Genomic DNA, 24256 nt, shown 5'->3' on the forward strand with positions numbered 1-24256 from the left:
TTCGAATACTATACAGGCGGGGGGGCAAGGGGAGGGAAGGAGGAGGGGCTTCGAATGTCAAATATGTTAAGCACGGGAGACACGTAATCAAGCGACGTGCGGTTACCATTTATACCTATAGACTGAGTTTAATGATCTCTGATATTCCTATGTTATCCTATCTAGGTATCTATGAGTGTACTGCTGTTATTTACCTACCATTTAGCGAAACATAATATACACAATATATATTTTAATAACAAAATGATTGCTAGCTTAATACTGATTGATGACAAATAGAAAAAAATTGTAATTATTGTTTATATTTCATTATCAAACACGTCCCCCTATCTAACTTCGACGTGTAGTCTATGTATGTCTTACGCAAAAATCAAACTCCTCGTTATAATTCTAACTTAATTCGATGTATATTATAACTTCAACTTCAAATGAAATATTACATCGCAATGAATAATTAAACCTTTGAAAGAACGTGCGCATATAACGAAGATATACACTGTCATGAGATGTCAACATCCATTAATATTAGACGTAATGAAATTTCCAGTGATCAAAATTTAGAGGATCATTAACAAGCTTAGCGCGGGCTTGCGGGGCGGAAGATTAAACTTAAGGCGTAGTTGTAGGAGTGCGTTTCCGGTAAGCAAATTATATCGTAACCTCCAGTCGACACTCGCAGCTGAGTGAGTGTTGGGCTTGGGCTCGGTTGGGCTTGGTTGGCTAGGGCTGGTAAGAGAAAATAATAGAACGCGCCGACTGAAACAAAAAAACGTACAATCGTCGGACAGTGTTTCGATGTTTATTTGCTTAAAACATAAAGGAAAAACGACATAATTACGAGATCGGTTCTCTCGTGTTTAATATGTATTGAAAATAGTTATTAAGCACATGTTCCTTCATTTCAAGTTAAAGTCAAAGTCAAAAATCTTTTTTCAATATAGAAGTTTTTACACTTGCTTATTGATAGTCAAAAATCTACCACCGGTTCGGAATTTAACACTTCGGACCTGAGAAGAACCGGCGAAAGAAACTCAGCGGGATATATTCTTTTTTTTTTCATTTTGCTTGTACAATAATATAATTATTATTGTTGTATTATTGTAAAATATAATTATATTAGCTATTTGAAACAGCCAACAACATTTATTCGTTTGTTCAATATATTTGACATAATTACCTTTGATGGAGGAATATTAAATAGATACAGACCATTTCCAGATACTGTATAGAGAAAATATTATTTTTGCTAACGGTTGGTAATTGATTACGAGGCGTGATTCAAACTTCCAAATTTGTGTAAAAACTTATAGGAAGAACATAAAGTTAAGCGTTAATAATGATTCGTTCAACATAGGAACCGTGCATTGGACACCATTAGGTGGTTTTAAACAAGCGAAATAGCCAAATATGCCTTTAAACTTTGGTCATGTGTATGTTTCTTGTAAACGTTTTCTTGTAAATTTTAAACTCTATTACTGTTATATTAACATAAATTAAAATATTACATTTTATGTATATATTTAAATTTGCCCTAAGTATAATAATTTCGGCGCGCCAGCCCTGCCCGCGTCGCGTCGCGAGTAGTGAGTCGCGCTGCAGAGATAGCTGGATTACGCCAAACAAGTTATCAAAACACACACGACCTCCAGATTTCATTACCCCTGAATTAAGTCAGCAGTAGTTGTACCGACTTAATCTTAACACCGACGCGAGCGTCGCTCGCACACACACACTCCGTGTACACGAGGATGTGTGCACACCGCGTAATCATTTCCGAATTGATATAGATTACGTTGACACTATATTATATAAATAAGTGAACGCTATTGTCTGTCGCATCGAGTCAAGTGTTTCATAATAATCGCTTTTAAATAAATATTTTTACTTACTTCTGTTCTACCGATAAATCAATTTTCTTTGGCTGTTTAATATAATATTATATCTCTTTATTTTTTTATCTGGTATACACTTAAAGTACCTATATCTACAAAAAAACCTTTTGTAATACGATCGTCGGGAGTATCAAGGGTATAAAATACCTGGGAAGTAGGGCGACCTCGTCTGGGAAGGGCTAAACGACAAATAAAGAAACTTATACTTGTATTTCATACACGATAAAGTTACATTTACATACAGTGATGTGACGTACACTCCGCAGCACACGACGTACACTAAAACACCTTTGTTGTTATGTATGTATGCCAGTTAAACCCTGAATAATATTGGAATAGTCATTTTGTTATAGGTATTTTGTAATTTGAAGAACTACTACGCTTTTTATAAGCATGACTCGTGTAGTCCCTGTGGCGCAGAGGATAGCGCGTTGGACTTCTAATCCAAAGGTCGTGGGTTCGATCCCCACCAGGGATGGACGCAACACAATTTTGGAATTCTTATCCAATTATGTTAATGCAAATAAATTAATTGGATTATCGATAGTTTTACAAATCGATTAAACTATTTATGTTCATAATAATATAATGAATGGGTTCAAAGTATTGTCGATCTATTTAATAAAACGACTTCGTAACTGATGTATAAAATTACTCGAATACATTACGTGGCTCTAAACGCCTAACGCTTGGAACAGACGGGTAAGGAATTAGTTTCACCAACATTGTCTTATATACATTTTATTTTATTATTGTATACCCAATGACGATATGATTGTGTGTAATCTTAATAAACAAATTTTATGTACATTATCTGAGTATTAAGCGATTCGCTCGCTCTGTTCGTGCAGTGTGTATGACACAGCCGCCAGTCGACTGACACACACGAGCCAACCTTTGAGAAACAACATTATTCCCAGCAACCGCGCTGAGATCATGATACAAAAGGCAATTCAGGAAATAATGTTGAAGGAATGTGTCGCAATACTTCACTTCGAGATTAAGAACAATCGCTTATATTTTATTTATTATTTCGCGTGTTTCAACGTAGATGTTATCTAATTGCCTCGTAATAATAATATATATGCTCGTATATTTGATATGTAAATTGATAAGGCATAGAATGAGTTGGTCGTAATGTTTGTATCAACATATGCTTGCTATGTCGGGAATGGCCGCGTCTTCACTCGCTAACCGACGACAATAGACCGAGCTATTTTTTGTCTTCTGTATTCATACAGGTATCATTTATCGTGTTATATGTATCTAACGTCAAACACGGTTTATCTTTGACTCTCGTAAATAAATTGTTTTAATACAGCTAGAGGTATAATGAACCCGACCGAACCTATCACAACATACTCATATGGCGATAAAATCTCCATAAGAGCGCGATGGTCATCGACTAAATATGATGAGTGTGAGCCGATGTCGTCTCCTGCGCGGAGCTCTGTTTAGTCTAGACTGATATTATTATTGTTTACTTTACTCAAAATAGATCTTTATACGAGGGGAGAAAGTTGCACATGCATTACTCACTCGTAGTTCTATTCCTTCGAAACAAATGATCCACTTCAATTCGTTAGTGTCTACAGTTATGTTTATCGATAACCAGGTTGAAACGGGACCTCTGCACTAAAAAACTGTTAAAATTAACAATAATTACGAATCTCAGTATCACAGTATATAAACTAAAGTAATTAGACATGGCAACACTTGCTATCCTTTTACGCAGACGAAAAAGAGTAAAGTACAATTTGTAGTTCTGTCAACATGCCACAGTCGGTATTATACATTTATTATAACTACTACTAATATAACTATATTATAGGTATAGCTTTCAGTGACCAGTTTTGTCGTATACATTTTTGTCAAACACGAATTATTTAAAACATTATATACACAACAATATATAACAATTACAGTATATATATTTTTTATAAACAATTAAATGTACAAACTGACCATACAAATATATTTATATGTATAGAAAACGATTTGTACAGATTCGTAAGAGAACGTAGGAGCTACTATTTTAGAATATCCGATGCATGTGAAACGTGACTCCTTGAGACATGTTATAAATATGCGGGGCTAGGATATGTCCTAGCGGAGACCCAGATTAGCCGATCACGACCGAGAGTTATGCACGCTGAACAGATTGCATTTCAACACTCTCACAACATTCTGAAACGGATTGCCGACTCAATGATATCAGTTCCTTGAATAAATTATAACTTACTAGTTCGCTGCTGAACTTACCTATCACTAGGAGTATCGGATTCGAAGGCGTCTTGAATTTCCACGTTTTTTGTTGTTTGTGTGTGTGTTGTTAAGTGTGTTTTAATATATATAACAGAATATAATTTTCCTACAGCTGGGCTAAGGCCTCCTATCCCTTTAAGGAGATCCAATGCGGGTTGGTGGATACAAATGTGGCTGAATTTTGTTGAAACTAGACACATGCAGGTTTCCTCACGATGTTTTCCTTCGCCGCCGAGCTGAATTATAAACACAAATTAAGCACGTGAAAATTAATTGGTGCTCTCCTGAGTTTAAAATCGTAATCATCGCTTAAGATGCACGCGCTCTAACCGCTGGGCCATGTCTTCAAAGATCTTCTTACTTGCAAGTTCAGTCAAAACGTCATGTCTTGTTATTTCCAGATATCCCCGGTGTGTTATTTCTAACATGAGATGATCTAAGATGGAATTTGAATTTTGAAATTTAAAAAAATCTTAGTTATTAGACTAATTGAATCAATTATTGTTAAAAATTCGGAGTAATGTTACTTTGTTTTGCTGTTCGCAGGTTGGCAGTAATGATAAATTGAAGATGATATGAAGTTTCATTAATGTTACGTACAAAACACGTAGTTTTGTTATTTGACTCTGATAGTACAATAAATAAATCACTGCAAAGTCCACAAAATCTTATAAAGAGATTATTATGATGTGGTCGCGCAACTCATTTCTCGTTCCGTCCGATATAATTCCGTACTATTTGCTTTGTACACATTAGCTCATTCTTGTCTTTATATGGAAGGCCGCCGTTAAGCCGGCAATCTGCTCGCAGCACTTAGACTAAATTACACTCGCTTTTATTTAATTTGGTGGCGGCGGTGGGCGTGGCGGACCACACTTGACGAATTAATGTAAGCCAGTAATATTGTAGGGTGTAATTTATGTGAGGCATGGCCCGTAATGCATCATATCTGCCCGTAAACATGACCAGCGCGCTTAATGGCTGGTTTCCCTCGCATAACTCATGCGCCTACTTTCTGCAGCGCGATTGAGATTCAAAACATGTCTTTAACGGTGCTTATATTTACATTTTAAATTATATTTCTGTATCATAAAAAACAGATACTAATAAAATTAAGATCATTGCGGTGTCCAGCCGGTGGGTACCATTAGCGGCGGTTTCATAGAACTACTCGTAGACCGCTAGAATGCGACTCGTCTACGAAATTATGAATAAGAATTATTACATGGAGACATTATTCATTTCACGCGCTCGGAAATGAGATTTCCTTTCTTTTAGAAATGTTCAAAAGTTTCTTATTCATAAATAAAATACTTTTGACGGCGACCATAATGGAATTTAGAGCACTGCCTTTTGCTATTAATGATAAATGGGTTTATAATTTAATGTTTTTACAGGAACTCATCTGGAAATAAATCTTTTTATATTACCTTATATACATAGATCGTAGTATATGATAATATTACAAAGTCGCGAATAAGTGATAGATTAAGAAATAGAAACACATTCGTAGTGACTCTCACTAGATTTAGAGTGTCCGAGAAAACCTGTTTATGCCTCACTGCTGGGCAAAAGCTTCCACCCCTTGCGAGAAAAAGGGATGAGCTTACTCCATCACGCTGCACAAATGTTCGATACAAGTGGCAGATTCTCATCCACCACATGAAAGTCCACAACATATGTAGACCATGAAATTCTGCCACATGTGTATCCACCAACCCCCATTGGAGCGGCATGTTGATAAAAGCTCCAAATCTTCTCCCCAAAGGCAGAGGCCTTATCGCAGTAGTGGGTCAGCTGTTACTTTAAACAAGTTTGATTTTAAACCTATGCAAGTTTCAGTATGTTGAAATGTAACGGCAAAATCACCGATTACTCGTGATACGTGCGCTGAATATTCCGATAAATCTATAAGGTGCAATTCCCAAAATTGTTTCTAAAGACGCCTCGCTCGCTCCGATAGCGGAAGGCAGCCAGTGTGTGGGCGGCTTTATCTATTAAGAGGCGATCACACGCGCGCATACAAATTGACGCATTAAAGACACGCAGCGTCGATTACAATCTTAATAGCTTTCTCAAATGAAGCTATATTGAAAATTTATCTATGAGAGAATGTTTTGATTGTTCTCAGAATAGACACCGGCCTATTGATATATGAATTGAAAAAATATACATAACATAACATATAACACACATACAGAACTTTAAAAGCTCTATAAATACGTTCATAAACATTCAAAGGTTCACACGAACACAACACGTTGTTGGAACAAAGGCGATTAACAAAACAGCGTACCTTCGCCAGCTCGCTATCTTATTCGAACTATAAAATGTCATCTGCCAACCGTACTTAACTGACGACTTGTAAGCGTTATTAAAAGTGTATCACCGACGCAGCGACTACAAAGTACAGGGACGTTGTATGTCACTGCTCGAGAGGGAGAACGGAGACCGCGCTCCGAGCGCACGACAATGTAATCGGTTATTGGCGCGAGTAACGCGTTCAGATCAACGAATGACGAAACAAAAGGAGTAAGTTTCTTGTGTATTGAAACTAATTTAATTTGCAGTGCTGGAGTGGGGCGTGCGGGCTCCGAGGGCGGGTCGGTCAACTAATTGAAAAAGTTTTTGTGTCGCCCGCGCTGTGTGGATGAACCTTTATCGAGTGGCGTCACACTGAATGCGATTGTCGATTTCATTTTCACATAATTGAATTACTCGGTGAGGGGGGCTTTAGCTTTTTGAATAATGCTTAGTGTTTTTACAAGAGTCTCATTAAAATCGTGGAGTCGTTTACTTTATAGGCACAGATTTATTTGAGTACAAAAACTCAGTATATTAATAGTGCAATGACTGTTCTTTAAACTTTAATAATGATCGAATATGGCCATTAAATACAAAAATATAAACAAATTAAAAACTTGTCCATATGAAGTGATAAAATCACCTCAAGTAGAATTAAAATCAGATCGTATCTGCATCGAGTAAATTCATTAAAAAGCAATTACACAAAAATAACAAACAGACGTACCCGTTTAATTTATCCGTATCGATATGCAAAACCACCGCCGCCGACCGCCGGACAACTTGTCAATGTATTTAATCCCTTTAACGCTTTGTCGGACCGTTGGAGGCTCTTTTTTATCGCAATCGTTTAATTAAACGCGGACACACAAAGGTGGACCGAGTTTTTTACACATTCCCATATTTAGCCGGCGATTACATCGCATTACGGACGTTATCGGCGCTGTCTGCTCGCGTCGTTATATTTTATTGTTCGGCCGGAACCAAAAATTGTCGCAGTTAGTATTTGCAGATTTTAATTCATAAATGTTTTTCAAAGATTTGTATATACTTAACCAACAAACTGTATTATGTTAGAGCTATAATATTATAGTTTCGAGCGATATGTTGCTATGAGAACTGACGCCAAACAGTCAAACTTTGTAGTTCAGTTAAAATAAGAATTCCATACTATAAATTATATAGAAATGAATGACAGCAACAAATAATCTTTTTTAGAAATATCCCCGCAGTCTCCAACACCGCGCCACACACAGATGCGATACTAGAAATAAACAATCCCGATTATCCCGATCAGTGCGAGTTTCGAGTACAAAGTCGAGTAACATTTTCATTACAAGTTCCCGTCAACTGATACTCGCGCACGCGCCCGCGGCGAAGTTTCCGAACTCGCTCAGCGGTGATTGAGGGATGATAATGAAATCTATTGTGAGCACGAGCACGTATCTAATCTATCGGGAGAGCTCTCGCCGCTCTCTTTGCTCGCGTTATCATCTTAGTGGTAACTGTTTCACGAGTATTATTACTACTTTTGATTTGTGTATTTTAAGGAAGCAGACGAGCGAGTGAGAGGCCTCAGACGCCCAGCACAACAAAATGTGTGTAATGCAAAACTGCACCTTAAATGGACATGAGAAAAGAATGAATAAGTTAAGTTAGGGACCGAACGTTTTGTAGCAATATTCGGAATCAAAATAATCATAAACTTTATTTGTTACAATTTAGTCTAAGCAAGTGAAGCCGTAAGCGAAAAGCTAGTGTAAAGTAGCGACTCCCCGCAGACGCAGACACAACCCTGACGGCGCTCGACAAAGGAGCGCGCTTCCAACGTCACTGTTTATGGGCACTTGCTTAAGAGATGCAGTTTTTTAAGAGGAGGTCACACTTAACCAGATTACCCTTTGCAGACTGTTCTATTTTTTTTTTAAGTTTGATCTTGTTATGCTGCAAGAATTTTCTAAGATGCGAATTATCAAAAGCGTACGCGTTGCTTAAACGAATTTTAGCTGTTTGGTATTTCGAGATCCTCCCATCTACACTAATAAATGTGAAAGTAACTCTATCTGTCACTCTGTCACGGCCAAACCACGGAACCGAATTAATGAAATTTGGCTTTTTTATGCCTGACAGCTGACAACCGACTCCTAAAACGCGAGCGAAGCCGAGCTAAACTAGTATTTATATATAATACGAATATGTAAGTACGTAACGACATTTATTTGTTGAAACTGTTCCACGGAAATTAGCTTTGTTACAAACACACACACAAAGCAGCTTTGCTGCAGCTGAGTTAAAGAAATTACTGGTTATAGTACGGATACTGTTATTAAGTACTTTTCCTACAATAGAACGGAAGACGTCCAATTTGTAAAACCTTAAGTAAGTTATCAGAGACTCAGAAACTCCTACATAATTACGTACATTTACTGGAGGTATTACGTTTTACACTCGAGTCAGTAGCCGGGCGTCTCTCGCTTGAAAGAAAAATGACTATATTTAGTCAATACGTACTAAAGAAGTTTGCAGATAATGATAATCGTAGGACTAGTTTGGTAAAGCGAGATTTGTAAATAAAATATATCGATAGTAAACAAATTTAGGCCATTTCCTTAAATTATGTAATGCCAGGATAGTTGAACAATTGGACATAATCGAATTATCCTGGTCTATTATTTATTGCCATATACCCATATTGCTTTTTAAAATGTGCATGTTGAAAGTTATGTATTAAATTTGTATATGTAGAAAAACGGATGAACAAGGGTCGCTCGAATGCGTAAAACGTAAAACCCGAGGAGGCGCGGAGCTAAGCCGCTGGCGACAAGTGTCCGCGACTCTCATTTCTCGAGCCCCTCGTTTCTAATGAGAAAATTGTTGTCCGCCAGGAATGTAATATACTCCCCACGGACCGAGCTGCTCTAAGAAAATTTGCTTCTTTGTTTATTTATTTAATACTTTGCATTCCTTTTAGGATGCGATGGGGATTTCGTTCTCGTTACCACCGCGTCTTCGTTATCTTAGAGCAGCAATTTAGATTCGCTCCCAAGATAAATGCTATTAATTGCCAACACGAGATGTGGAGGCCAAGACATCAGTTTTGTTTACAGACTCTGATTAACTGCAATTTTATATGCAATTACTGCAAACTGCGACTTAGTCGTCTGAATCTATATCCAGAGAGATTGTTTCTCTGAACGCGCCGATCTCTGATCAGACTAGTACGTTATCAAGTCTCATTAGCACAATTATTTCTTAAGAGTAACAATGATATTCTTTAAGAACTTCCTTCATATCTAACTTGTGGTTTGTAATATTCGGTTTCGATCACGGCGGCTTCTTACCAGAGATTAGCTAACTGCACAGGAGATATAATGGTGACCGAGTTTGTATACAAACACAGTTTTACTCTCTATGCCCTCACTCCCCGAGTACAATGGGGCAATATCTCGAAGTCTTCAGACTCACAAGATAACCATCGAATTGATTTGATGAAGCAAAATAGTAGCAATATTACTTTAACAAATATATCTAAAGTTTTTATTAACTCATTTCTTGCTATCATAATAAAGACAATGAAAGCGCTCGGGAGGCCGAGCAGCCTCCGAGTCATGTCATATCTTGTCACGAGTAACGGTTTCATTATACTCTCCGGTAAGAGACTACAATATTGTAATATTATTGTGTCCGTCGTTTATCTCGACGATCTGATCGCTCGTGCTAACAAGAATCTGCGGGTCGGCGAGTCAACTCGTTGCACTCGACGCTTAAACTCGGTGACCAGCTATTTAACAGCTTATCATTATTTATAGGCAATATTAGAACATACATGCATTAAATAAATAATTGTAAAATACCCTGTAAAACGGGAGACTGAATTTTATATGCCTTGTCCTTGTACCTTTAATATCAGTGAGCCTCTCATTCTCTTTCTCCTTTGTAATTGATCTATTGATGAATCAGTTACATTGTCCCAGATGAGACCTGAATTGCGATAGGATATCGATAAAATAAGGTATTTTAATACGAGACCGTAGTGTTTTTTTATTCTTTAAAAATTGTATTTCCACATCAAGACTCGTGTAAGTAATTCTGTAAGTCAAGCAAGTAGCGAGAGATGAGCGTTTCAGTTGCGCCCGTCTAAAGCATTTGTCTCCATAAAACTGCAGCCTCCGGTTACTCTAGATGGCAGTACACTGCACCACGAGCTTATCTTTTTAAAAAGTTTACACTATTACCGCCTTTAAACTTCCTAACATAAGAGTTGGAATGGGGTGTTGTATTTGGATGATATATTTGGTTGCATTACTCTAGAGAGCAATACAAGTCGCGCCGCAATAATAATTCAGATAGTCTTGTTAAACCACGCGAGATGCTGTTGAGAGAAAATTATGTAAGAACTCCGTCATTGTGCTGTCGTTTTCTGCTTTAATTTTATACAAATGTAATTAAGTTGGCGCATTACATTAATACAAGAGCAGACCACATTACTGGCATATATGTATATTTTCTTAATAATAAAGAAAATCTTACGTCATATATTTGAATATATTTTTATAATATGTCGCTTTGATGAATTAAAAATAAACGTCAGAGAGGATATAAATTCAATACATTAATGTAACTCACATCCGACTCGAGATAACATCAAAAGAACTAATACGGGGGCGAGACGGAAATTCGTTTTGGACAGCAATACTAATAAATATTTGGCTCTTTATTGCCGCCGACCGCCGCTCGTAACGGCGCCAGCGGCGGCTGCAATTTTTTTTAAGTCCTATTAAACATGCTCTTTACTCACAATTCACTATTTCTATGGACTAAACAATCACTTTTGGTAATTATTACCTTTTACTAATTGATTGATATGCGCCGTCCGGTTACGTATGATATTAAACTCTAAGTCGCTCGTATCCGTTGTACACTTTGGTGGAATAATCAAAAGTAGTTTAAACTTACACAGATGAGGTTACACACCTGACCCACCAATCATTGAGTACTTTTTTATAGATTTAAATCAATTTAAATTTATGAATAGAAACTAAAGCTTTTTTTTAAACTCGAATTCTATGAAAAATTCTCAGAAGAGTTTTGAGTAAAAAACAAAATAAAAATGTCAATACCTGAGTTTGTACAGAATTATTTACTATTATAATCCTGGCTATGGAACAAACAGCGTTCCCAAAATACTATTATATATAATGTCACAAGAATTAGGACTATAATTGGTAAAAAAGACACGACAGAATTGGCCTCATACACAGTTGTGCTCGACATCTTTACGAATGGAGTAAGCCCGCTACTGTTGGCTGCTGGTGTGCGAATGCCTGTGACTATCATAGCCATCGTTCGTCGGTAATGTCGCACTCACAATTCAAGCAATAGCAGATCAATTATAACCATCGTAGAAGATTTGGCGTCGGCGAGTGGTGACTTATCCACAAGCTCCCAACAGTATTAAGGATTCGAGCTTCCCGCGTTGTTTAATATCGGGATTATTGCGTCATATCTCAGCCTTATTGCCATTCGCCGCTCTGCTGCCGATGACTTTGGTTTTTACTACAAACGTTTATGGAAACAGTAAAGTATAAGTCGCAATATTTATCCCAGTGCTACATTGCCACAGGGTGTATTGGAATCTTGCCTGACTTGAGTTACACGTAACGTTACGGGCGAACGTGTTCTTGTTTCTTTTATGATTTCATTGGAATGCAATCCACTTTCTAATTACCCATAAAATAAGAAAGCATTCAAGGATCCTCAGTTATGATTATGACACATTTGATGATAATAAGGCAATCATGTGCACTCGTTTATCCAAAAACTTAACCAATCTTCATGTTACATAACTAAATTCAAAGCTCAAAATCTACCGGCAGTTGCTCTCGCCTCAACTCAGTAGTTGCTCTTTTGCAACATTTTACTTACAGACTGTATGTCAATTAAGTACAATTAAATTTATGTCAATCTTGTCTGAAAATCAGCAAAACCTAAGACCACGCTATTTTTTAATAATTATAATCTTGTATTGAGGGATATGCCTCATTTATCCCTGTTTTTTGTCATAATACTAAATTTATTAATATCTTTAATAAAAAATAACAGTGGAATCTTATTGTGGGAGAAAATACCCGAGAAAGGATGTATTGACTTTGCGGGATCGGAAATAGAGTCGGAACTAGGTGTTATCAGTTTGCGATATCATTTGTGAAATACACACAGCCTCACCTACCCCGCGCTTGGTACCACATACTACATGCAATTTAAGACATTGTCTTAAAAATACTCATAAACAAGCGAACACAGCCAAATGTATTCACATTCTCACACTAAATAAACAATGTATCACACACTGACACACATCTGTGTGTTTGTTAAATTTATTTCTTATCTCTATTTGTTAATTGCTAACATCGTCCCAGCAACTGCTCTATACTCTGACTTCATTTACATATTGGGATACCAAACTCAATGCTGTCTGGAAAAGCTCGAACAACTTCAGTAACGACCGCCTTTTCAGCCACTTATTTCTATATTCCTTGTTCATTCTTGCGTTTAGGTGTGTAACATAGTATATCAGGATTGTATTATTTTTATTTTATAAATTTCACAATCATCACCAACAAACAAAGAATATACATCATCACTTTAACAAGTTGTTGTTTATACAATTATTTCCGATGCTAATAATGATTTTATCGTATCAGCGAAATTTTCGCTGCAATCCAAATAGTCGTGGTATCTCGGCCGGCTGGAGCAGCGCCAACTTAGCCACGGAGTAGAATAAACGGCATTATAAAAACGCCACTACGCAAATTTAACTCGTATTTTTATTACGGCAAAGCTTATTTCGCGTCACACTTTAAAAGGATAACCGCTAAAGAAGCTATTAACATTAGTACCACAAACTTGTGCCTTGTTTACGTGTCTTGAGAATGCACTTTCTGTTGCGAGATGTCTAGAATATAAAGCCCTGGAGCTGTCTGAATTCGGATCTTTCATTATATGAGATGGTAGTTGACTCCGTACCGTTTAAAAATAAACAGTGGTAAATAGATTTTAAGTGTAACAGTCATGCAAATAAGGTTTAATTTTCATTGCATATTTACTTAATTAGGACGCAAATATTATTAACGTTCTGGAACGATCAGATGATCCAATATTATGAGCGGCGTGTACAGTGATACGGGTGAACTAGGAATGCTTCTTTTAATAGCAGCCGCTAAATACGACATTTGTGTAAGATTGAATAAAGCAATAAATTATAGTACTAATGAGATTCCAGATGTTTAATTTGAATTCATTGAATGTGCAATAAATAATAAACTAGACGCACGTATATCAAATTTTCATGGGAATGAAATCAGACAAATTAAAAACGCGAGTTCATTGGTGACTAAAAAAGGCGATGTGACAGTATAATATTATTATGTAAACTACACATTCTTATACCTGCTGTAGCTTAGATGTAACAAAGTTCTACTCAGGCTTAAGAGTGACTTGAGGTTGTATTTTATTTTGGTTAGAGAGTGAATTTGCCAATATGCCTAATAATAAAAGACACGAAAGTTGTATCAACGTCATGGTGCGTTGACATTTTACTTGTTTAGTAACTCTACCACTAGCAGGCCTTACTTTTGTAGAGACTCAGCTTGAGAAACGCAGAGTGAGATACCTGAATGTTCAATAATGCGAGATCTCGTGCTCTCGACTGGATTCGCCGACGAGTTGTTTTGCTTGAAATATGTTCATTACATTTAGATGATTTGAAAATGTCTTACAAACCAGATGCCCGCCTTGTGAATATAATCTCGTTTGTAATTGCGTTCCCTTGGAGGCATAGATCACGCTACCAGTGAGACGCGTAATTACGAAGCTTATTGCCCGCGCCTGTCCGCCCGCGGTATTGTTTTACAGCCACTTTGCCAAATTGCTGCCTCGTCGTTATACTGAGATCCACCTCACCTTGAATGCGTCTCTTGTTCGTTTTCAGTATTTTATCTTAAATATTACGGCAAATTGCTAATTACAAATAATAAACATTGTGGGATATTTCAAAAATGACAATGTAAGTGAAGATAAAGTTCTTGCTTATGGTCAATTAGAGTATTTTCCACGCAATATTTGATAATATTGCGTATAAATAGCCTGTAGATATTCTTATGTAAATAAAACGTGTCTAATTTAGATGAAACTGCCGTAGCATGCCGGAATTAGCCCCAAACCTTCTCGTCAAAGGGAGTGGAAGCCTCAGTAGTAGTATTTATATTATATATATTGTTGTTCTTATGTGCAAAAAAATTACAAGTGTTTGCAATGTGGTTATCAAATAGATTTATTGATTAGATCAGACCTCGACCAGCGCTGTCCGGCTCGTAAATCTCAGGGACCGTGATTACCTATACTATACTGTACTGTACCGTGATTACTAATAAATTCTTACCAGAATAAATGGTAAATTATTATGAAGTTAAGTGCTCATTCTCATCTGTAAATATAGTTAAAAGTTTATCCAGTGTACAACTATAGATTTAGCAAACTTGTCTTGCAATCAAAATAACACTTCCTGACTTGATTAATATTGCCTTGAGAGATTCATTTAAAAGTAACGCATATTGATTTTACTTGAGACATCACGCCGCAATATTGATACGGAAAAGTCGATCACAGATTGAAAGAAGTTGGAACATTCAGTTGTGCTGAACACGTAGTGAGTACTTCATACACGCGAGCGCGCGCGCCTCGGTCTCCCAACTCGTTTAACTATTGTTCCGGCGACGCTCACCACTGCGAACCGCAAAGACACAAACTGAACTTAAAATTTTCAAGAACATTAAAAACGCATTTCAGCTTAAATATTTCAAGCAATTGAAGAAATTTAAATGGCATCCTCCTTAAATGAGCATTAGTGGGTAGCCATAAATTAATTTTATAGCTCCTGAAAATTCTTATTTAGTCGCACAATTCACAAAATTTTAGCAGAGCCACTTATCTTATCTTCATTTGAATTTTACATAACTCTGCCGTTTTGCGCGAGATATATTCTCTGGTCGTGACGTTTTATCCTACCAACATCTTAGAAGTATTCGCCGGGTCGAAACCGGAGAGCCGCAACGCAGCCCCTTCACTTAATATTCTAACTGCTTGTTTGTACTTCTCCGTAGTCTTAAAATCGTAAATAAGGGTGGCAGCACACGCGCGATTATCCTCGTGCGGCGTGCGGCGCGATTTGTCTCAACGGTTTAAGAAAATGCAAATGAATGCTAATCGTGACAAGGGTCTGGCGACATCTCGCTTGCCGGGCGCTGATAACTGACTTATATCTATGAATCTGCAGCAGGTTCAGGCTCGAGTCGATATTTCTCTAGTGATGAAAATAAAACGTAACACTTTTTCTTAATAGTAAGAAATTAAACAAAGAACTCATTTACCTAAAATGTATTTTCCAACTGAATTAGGTACAGATACTAAAAAGTACTTCCATTTTGCTGTATAAATACAAATAACACACCGCTGTCATTACTATCAAACGCTTCAGGAAGGGTGAGGTCGTGATGAATGTCACGTTCCACTCAAGACTCGTTGACGAAATTGCACATAATCGCGGTCTTCCAAATCCGCCGCCTCGTGAGTGTGGGGAAGATATTAAGAAACACCCCCGACGTGAAACGCAATTTTTCGTACTTTATTTTAATGTTTACCGATACGACATTTGGCGCTTTCATTAAGTTCGCTGAAGCTGCGATGTATTCCAATTGAATTTACGCTGAAAACAATCTGTTTGGACAAATTGAGAAGTTGGAGGGCGCATTGATTTGCATAAAATAATACGCGAGCGCTCGCTCTGCGGTCGGCGGCGTGTTGTGCGCGGCGCGCCGCGCTCCAGCGAGAACAGCTTCCAATAATATTGTGTCAGTAAGCATAAAATAAATGAAGTTCAGGAAAACTTTGATTACTTATCAAATAATGGAAGCCGTACATTATACATTTTCATTATAAATGCGCTGCAGCTATCGTTCATTTTAAATATTATTGAAAGGCAAACAGAGTAAATGGTCACTTCCAACCATTAACTCTAATGCTGTCGGATACGTATAAGCTATTTGTTACACCATCCTTGCGCCGCCAACCACAGGACCGGAGATGTTGTGCTCTTTGTGCTTCTAACTTGCCTGACTCATTTATCCTTCAAATCGGAACACAGCCTTACAAAATATTGCTATTGGACGTTGCAGGTGCTGAGTGGACACTGCAACGGTTAGTCAATCACGCGCCGTCGTCACGTCACGTCTCTTTATGTCGTCTTCACAGTACTAATTACAAAGTTACATAACGCAATATAGACATGCTGTATATTTATGTTTAATTGGAGATCCGAGAATCTACGAGTGAGCCCAATGGTCTTGAAAGGCTGACATAATGTGAGCTGCTGTACATTATTGTTTAGCGTCGTCGGAAGTCGGAAATGAAAACAGAGCGGTCGGCGGACATAACAATCAACATAATGAAGAGCCGGATTTATGCCCTCAGCGAATATGTACGAGGACGAAATATAACTGCCGTTAGCATTATTTTGTTCTGAAAATTGTCTTTTTATTACGGTAGCGGTTTTATCCGTTGCCTTATATTCACATAATATTAACATTTTAAGTGCATTTTATGTCGAGCAGGAGACACGCATTTTATGACAAAAACCTTACGTTCAAAAACTGTGCAGTGTTTAAATATCTCTGAACGATACATCGACTCAGGTTCGATGCAAGAACGCAAGGAGTTTCAATTTTTTTAATCAACAAATTATCTTATTTTGTTATAAATTAAAATAATTATATAATACTATAATTGAGAACTATATTGAAAAAAACACATCATCGTTCGAAGTGTACAAGAATGTCGAGTATGATTTTGAATACAAGCATATTCACAATATATTACCCATATAAGATTTAACGATTCTTTTTACGAGGAAAACTCTCTCGCGGCCATTAAATAAAACAGGAACGTCGCAACAATAAGAACTTCAATGAAAAGCAATAACCTCAGGTATGAGTTCGTGCACACTTTTTGAAATCACCCTGAGCTGTCTCGTCCTCGAGCCGCGCTATCCGTTTTGAACCTTAGCCGCCTCGTCCTTAAGACATTCGACGTCTTCATACGGTTCTAAAGTCTATCGCGTGGAAGTGAGCATTGTCTATGTTAAAGTTTTCGAACTCTATTACGAAGGTAATAAGGAAGGAAATGTTATCCGTTGAATTTAAATGTTCGCCAACAAAATGCAAAGTAGCGTCGTCACTAATTGACAATGAGTTTATACGAAAAGTTTGGCGATGGTCCCGCCGCAGCGGCGGCGCGCGCAGCTCCTCAAGTTTTTATTGCTAAATGAGAAATTAACACGAATATTTATGAGCCTATACATATTTTATTGTAATATTCTTATGTTTTGCTCCGACATCAATTAGTAAGACTGTATTTCAAAGTAATTCCATCCGATTTAAATAAATTAAATTTATGAAGCGCTGCGTACTCTTTCTTAAGGATGCTGTTTCGGATTTCGTTCTTATAAAAAAATAACCTCAATATTGCAATGCATTTCTAGCGAACCCGTTGCAATGTCACGGCAGGAACGGCGCAAATATATTCGGTCGCTTGTGCACTGAAGCGCGTTTTATTCGGCGCAGCGTTTCCAGCAGCGCGCTAGATTTGATTGCGTCTCCGGATAGCGTCAGTTCCTGTCGAATGAAAGACTTTGTTCTTATAACGGTGAAGTATACAAGACATTGTTTGACCAACCCAGATGTTTTGTGTTACATTTGCTTCTCATTCGTTCGCAGTATGAGACCACGTCGCGTTAATAATGTCACAATTTGTATGTTCTCAAGTAATAACATCTTCCGTAGGAAAACGTATATTTTTTCAATCCCTCTTAAGTACTCACTCTATCTGTTAAGTATCGAGGTGTAACGTGACATAAAACTGCAAAAGTACAGCCCTGAATTCAGTTTATATTTCAAACGCGGGCTCGCGGGCGCAGCGACAGAGCATTTTTCATTGTATGCAGAGACTTAAGTGGAAAGTTCGCTCCATTGCTATGAACCGGACTTTATCGTTCTTGTACTGCGTTCAGTCCTTCATAACAATAAAATAACATAGTGTTATTATTATTATATAACATAGTTGTGTATTTATACACATATATTTAAATGCCTTTAAGTTCTGGTAATATCGCCTCATGTTCCAAATGAATGCTGGTTTTAGATCAGCGATTTCAGAGTTCTACACTTTGGTCCTCGAAAATTGATTACACAGACACATTAAACAGCGGAAAGAAATAAAAGATACTCTCTCCATAATTTTGAATCATGGTTAAGCTATTATATAAACAAGCGTAGGTGAAAGAACTACGTCCGGAATTTCTAACCTCTCTGTACAGAAGAGACTTTGCGAATACAAAAACGACCAATATCCACTTAACGACAGGCATTGGCTAAAGAATAAGTAAGAACATGTAATTATACACGCATCTACGAAAATACCGTTAAAAAATAACTCAAAAATGAAAAAAACACAAATGACTGAAATTAGTTAATTTACAGTCAGTGTCACTCGAGATCATGTAAGGATAATAACGAAACCCCCGTACACCCAATCCTGATCAGGAATTTAAACGTGATGGTAGAATAAAGAAACATTGCAGTCCTTATTTGAGCAATCGTGTAAAAACAGAGATCACAAAAAATGTAACTCGTAAGGAAAAGCGGACGAGATCGTACCGACCGAGATTGAAGGGCATTTTCACGCGAACTATAAAGTTTTAAGTAATATGTAATTGATGTGAAGGGATATTAAAATACACAAACTATAAGGTGGATGACAATAGCAACTCACGTGCTGATGTGGTGACTATATCTATCTCACTCATCATCATCAACTTAAAAATAAAGTTTATTTCAGTGCAATAAAAAGTCGGGTTCCAGCTTTGTTTCAGGCAATGAGAACGAAACGAGTCTCTCGTTACGGTCCCGCGGCGGGCGCGGCTCCGGCCCGTCGTAGTTTCACGAATTAATTCCATTCCAAGGCTGCGCTGTTTGCCTTTCTGAGTAGTTTCCACAATTTCGTACGCTCTTGTAATTTCTAATGTCTAAACTGATCACTAATGACCAAGTTGGAGAGCAGCGGTGTAAATAGAAGGAGAAAACTAAACAATAAAGTTTTGAGGTTCGTTTCACTAATCAGTATAATATAGTCATTGTAACGTTTGTTTTCGTGAACATTCTAAGCCGTTGATGTGAGCTGGCAGTGCAAACAATGCAATCGCTCTTTATTGTCTGATTAATGATAAAAAATAAAAGGTCTTGTTATTTGTTTCAGTTCTTATTATTACTCATTAACAGTTAGTTAATTCACGACCATTATTAGACATGCAGGATGCCTGTTGTTCGGATACGACTCGAGTTAAGTATAAAGCTGGTATCACAATGAAACGGAAGCGCGCTAGCGGCGCAGTGACGCGACTCAATGGAGAACTCGTGAAGCTGCGGCTTCGCTGGAATATAAATGCTAAGTTGTTATGATTCTATCACTTTTCATATTGAATTTACTTTGACTACATTATTCTAGTCGTATTCACAATGACATGCATACTTTCAGTATATATACAGACGCATCTCTCGCTCCCACTTAATAGCTAATAATAAAGCTTAGAATGGGGTTCGATCGTGACCTTAATTTACAAAATGTAAATAGCAACGTAATGAATCAAATCAATCAAAACGCGTCTCACTGTAGTAGGTACTACTTGTTTCGTAAAAACAATTGATTACTTTTTAGTAAAATTTTAACTCCTACTATAAAAGCACATGTATTTTGAGACGAGTCTGAGTCGACTCTACCGTACCTTTCTATGAAAAGCCATAAACAGAAGAGGCACACGAGTAAATGTGGCGACAAGTCGTGACAGCGCGTTGTGACGGGATGTTGGCGTGTCGCCGCTCGTTGCTGACATAAAACTGTCAGCCACATGCGGACGCACAGCAGCCGTGGAAATAGGGCGTCAATAGTTCGATAGCTCATTGAGAAGCAACGAGCCGGGCTTCCCGCCAGGAGAGCGTGTCTGTAGCGATGGCGGTAATGATCAGAAAAAAATGCATTTTTTTTCTTTTTCTGACAACTAACGACCCGCCCCGGCTTCGCACGCGTACAATTTATTAATAAAGACATAAACTTAAATAATAAAAAACCTTCTCCTCAAAGGGAGAGGAGACCACAGGTTGTTACATTTTTTTACCTACCCAGTTGGGCACAAAGAATGCTGTATGAAAATGAATTATAAAATGTCCCACTGCAGTTTTGTTGAACACAATGGAAAGCCTGAGCAATTTACATACCTGGGCCCCTCGCGGGGAACAGGGTTGCGTGGGATTCGTACTCCCTAAAACCACTGCGATGTACGTGTTCGACACAAAGGTGACGGCGCGAATTGACGCGAACGAGGATCTGCCTCTTCGTGCTTCATGGTGTCCCTGTCCGTGCCACAAATGTTCCACAGAGGGCTAACCTTGTCACTCCTTTGGACAAGATAGTTTGTTCTTTTCCCACCAATGCTGCTGCGTCATATATCCAGTCGATTTTCATCCGACTTGATTTCGGCTTGATATAATTATAATATATAAATTAATACTTTATATTATATCAGCACTCAATTACACTCGCTTTGTCCTAAAAATTCACATTACCAAATACTCTTACCAATCTACAAAATTATTAAATGGTTTGATCTTCACAATATTACTCTAACATTTTTTATCTTTCTTATCTTGAAATACGTTCAAGTAAAACTATCGCAAGACCCACAATTTTTTCTACATTATCCTTAGCAACGTGCAGACCGTAACACATTCCGCGCGGGGCATGATTACGTGTAATATATAAAATTGCAAAAAGCGTTTACCCCCGCCCCCCAGCCCTCGCTCTTGATTGCAAGTAAATACCGACCCCCCATTCCTATGCTCCGACCCCCGCACATCGCACCCCTCTAGCGCGCGCCACAGATAACTCCGTTTAGCAAACACTTGCATGCGTTTCTGCGTATTTTTCGCACCACAAGGAGCGCACTAAATGAATGTAAAATGAAGAAAGGGACTCTTAAAGACATAGCATGAAAAATTGTTACAACAATTTACCTAAATTAAAGATATTTCATCATTCGACCCTTCAGAACTTAACAATTGGTCTGTTTCGTAGCTGAAGTTGCAGATTACGAACAAGTCGTCTATGCAGTGAGTTACGCGCAAGAACTTAGTGTTTATTTGGGACAGGTTCGGTTCCCTCTCGGAAACCGCCTGCAATAATAATAATTCTCACAGTCAGTATATTATTCTCCCTTTATATCAGCTTCAGAACAAAGAGCCCTACCGGTGGCGAAGTTTGCAGTAAATCTCATAAATTAAGTTGGAATCCTCCCCGCCATATCATCCGCGAATGCAAATGCACGCAGACAACCAGCAAACACATCTTCGAGTCGCTGGCTTACCTCGTCGACGCGCGCGATTCTAACCCTTATCACATATTAATATAAAGATGTATCAGCGTTTATTTATCTCTCGCCATTGACAGGTGGATTCGATTCCCCGGCAGTACCCTGCGGCGCTCTAAGAAATCACGCGAATGTGTAATGTTATATTTGCGAGAACTTCTTCGTATTTTTCGTTTCAGAAGCTCTTAGAGCCGCCGCGAAGATACAAATAAAGCTACTTAGTGCTGTTTGAATTGCACATGTAAAATATATTTTTGTATTCTGAACGCTTCATATAAAATGAAGTGTAGTTGGATGTACAAAGGCAACGTCCGGTAAGAAAGGCTAACGGCAGCCGGGAGCTCGGTTTTGTGGCATTCTCTGATAAGTTAAGTATAAGGAGTCAGTTGCAGTTATCACTTGCTCGAGGTTTCTCATAAAAACTCGTCTGGCTTCGCTCGAGTCTGCGCCGTTTTTACGTCCATCTGCTCGCAGCTGATAATACTTTCAGAACACAAGCCGTCGCAATAAATCTATTATAATTACTACTTTATAAACTATTCTAGAATAATGTTGAATAATTAATAAAAAACTAAATTGTAAATTAAGTTGAGTTAAAGAAAGTCACTAAAGTTTTAATCTACCAACGTTCACCAACCGATTGTTCTGAAATTAGCACACACTTTTTTGTGTCAGTGTCAATATAGTCTGATATACTTAAGGAATTTAATTAATTTCAGTTTTTTTAGCCTAATTGTTTTTTTTTATCTCAAGTACTTTATTTTTTATAATAATATAAATTCAAAGTAAAAATACTTTTTAAAAAAAGCTTTTATTTAAATGCTCTAAAAAGAAGAAAATAAAATTTTCCTTTAAAATTTTAACTATCAATTTATAACCTCATTATAAACAATTTCTTTAATTATAACAGCTTGTCGCGTAATAACTTTGCGTAAATTAACTAGTACCATATAATTTAGTAATTTAATCTGCTAAGTTCCATTTTTTTTATTTCAATTAAATACTTCTATGTATGTACTTACGAAAACCTCGCGTTACCTATATTGTAGAAGTGCATATAAAATAACTATTCTGCCATCTCGAATGTTCCACCGTATTGGACATATAATGACGTCAAGCTTATCGTGTATTGTCATCCAAACTTAACGTGTATACAAAATTTCAGCCAAATCAGTTAAAGATATCCGCTTCAAAATTGGGTAGCAAGATTGCACATGCATATATACATACATTGCAAGTTAAATAAAAGCTTTTAAAAATGACATCGCCAGCAACGATTGTATACGGAAGACCGTCGCACCGCAATATAATCGATGCTGGAATCGTATGCCATAGTATAGTGTTAATGCAACTGCAGAAATATCTTCACACTCCGCACTCGCGCGCCGAGTGCGGATCTTCAACAATTACCATCACTCAATACAAGCCAGCCTGAGCGGAGCGCGCTCAGGGCCGCCGGGCGGCGTGTTGGTTTGCGCTTCATTCGTCCCTTGCTCTTTCACGTTGAACACTTTAAGTTTTCTTTCTCTTATCATATTTATGTAATTCTACATTATATAATTTAATTATATATTATTCTTTATAAATTTACATCCATCGCCGGTGCGTCTTGGAGCGGTCGTGTTATTGACGGGCTCGACCGATTGAGGCGACACGCAAAAAATATTCGAAACGATGTTTTAGTGTGTTTGCTTATTGTTGTTTTTTTGTAGTGTTTGCAGTATAATATATTCTGTGTTCAAATAAGGGTTGACTAGAACAAATTCTCGGTAGACCTAAGTCTACCCGGGTATTTGTACGAATAAAAAATAAAATTAATTATAGTTATATGTTGTTAAAATCCGCTACGCGCTGTAAAGATAGTTAATCCTCGACGCATTTCTAGTTTTCTTATACTCGCCATCCCTCCGATTACCAACATTAAAATCTTAAAAGTAGTCCGAGTGGAAATCCGCGATACGATTGCGAATAAACACGAAGATGAAGTTTGGTATTAAGATGCGCTCACAGCGGCTGCTCGCCGCTCGTGATTCCAGCAAATCCGATATAGCCTGTGCTAGATTTGATCAATCCGATAGAATTAATTTATGATAACACATTAGTAACGCCTTGAGTCTACTTTGCCGTTTCATTATTTTATACCAACTGTACAACATTACGATACGCCTGCTATGTTTTAATTACATGGAGATTATATGAATTGCTGCGATATACGACATTGTACTAAATGAAATACATATTAAGTGCTTGGGAAAAAAAATATTAC

The 24256-nt window shown here is 37.5% G+C and overlaps 1 protein-coding gene and 1 non-coding gene across 2 annotated transcripts in view; both read left to right on the forward strand.

Moving 5' to 3' along the window:
• Positions 1 to 24256, forward strand: part of LOC113402331 (uncharacterized protein) — a 204116-nt gene that overhangs the window by 124323 nt on the left and 55537 nt on the right. The gene's annotated exons all lie outside the window — the stretch shown is intronic.
• Positions 2298 to 2370, forward strand: Trnar-ucu (transfer RNA arginine (anticodon UCU)). Its single transcript has one exon. It is a non-coding gene; the product is annotated as a tRNA-Arg (tRNA).

Source organism: Vanessa tameamea, chromosome 12 (genome assembly GCF_037043105.1).
Source record: "Vanessa tameamea isolate UH-Manoa-2023 chromosome 12, ilVanTame1 primary haplotype, whole genome shotgun sequence".
NCBI classification, from domain to species: domain Eukaryota; kingdom Metazoa; phylum Arthropoda; class Insecta; order Lepidoptera; family Nymphalidae; genus Vanessa; species Vanessa tameamea.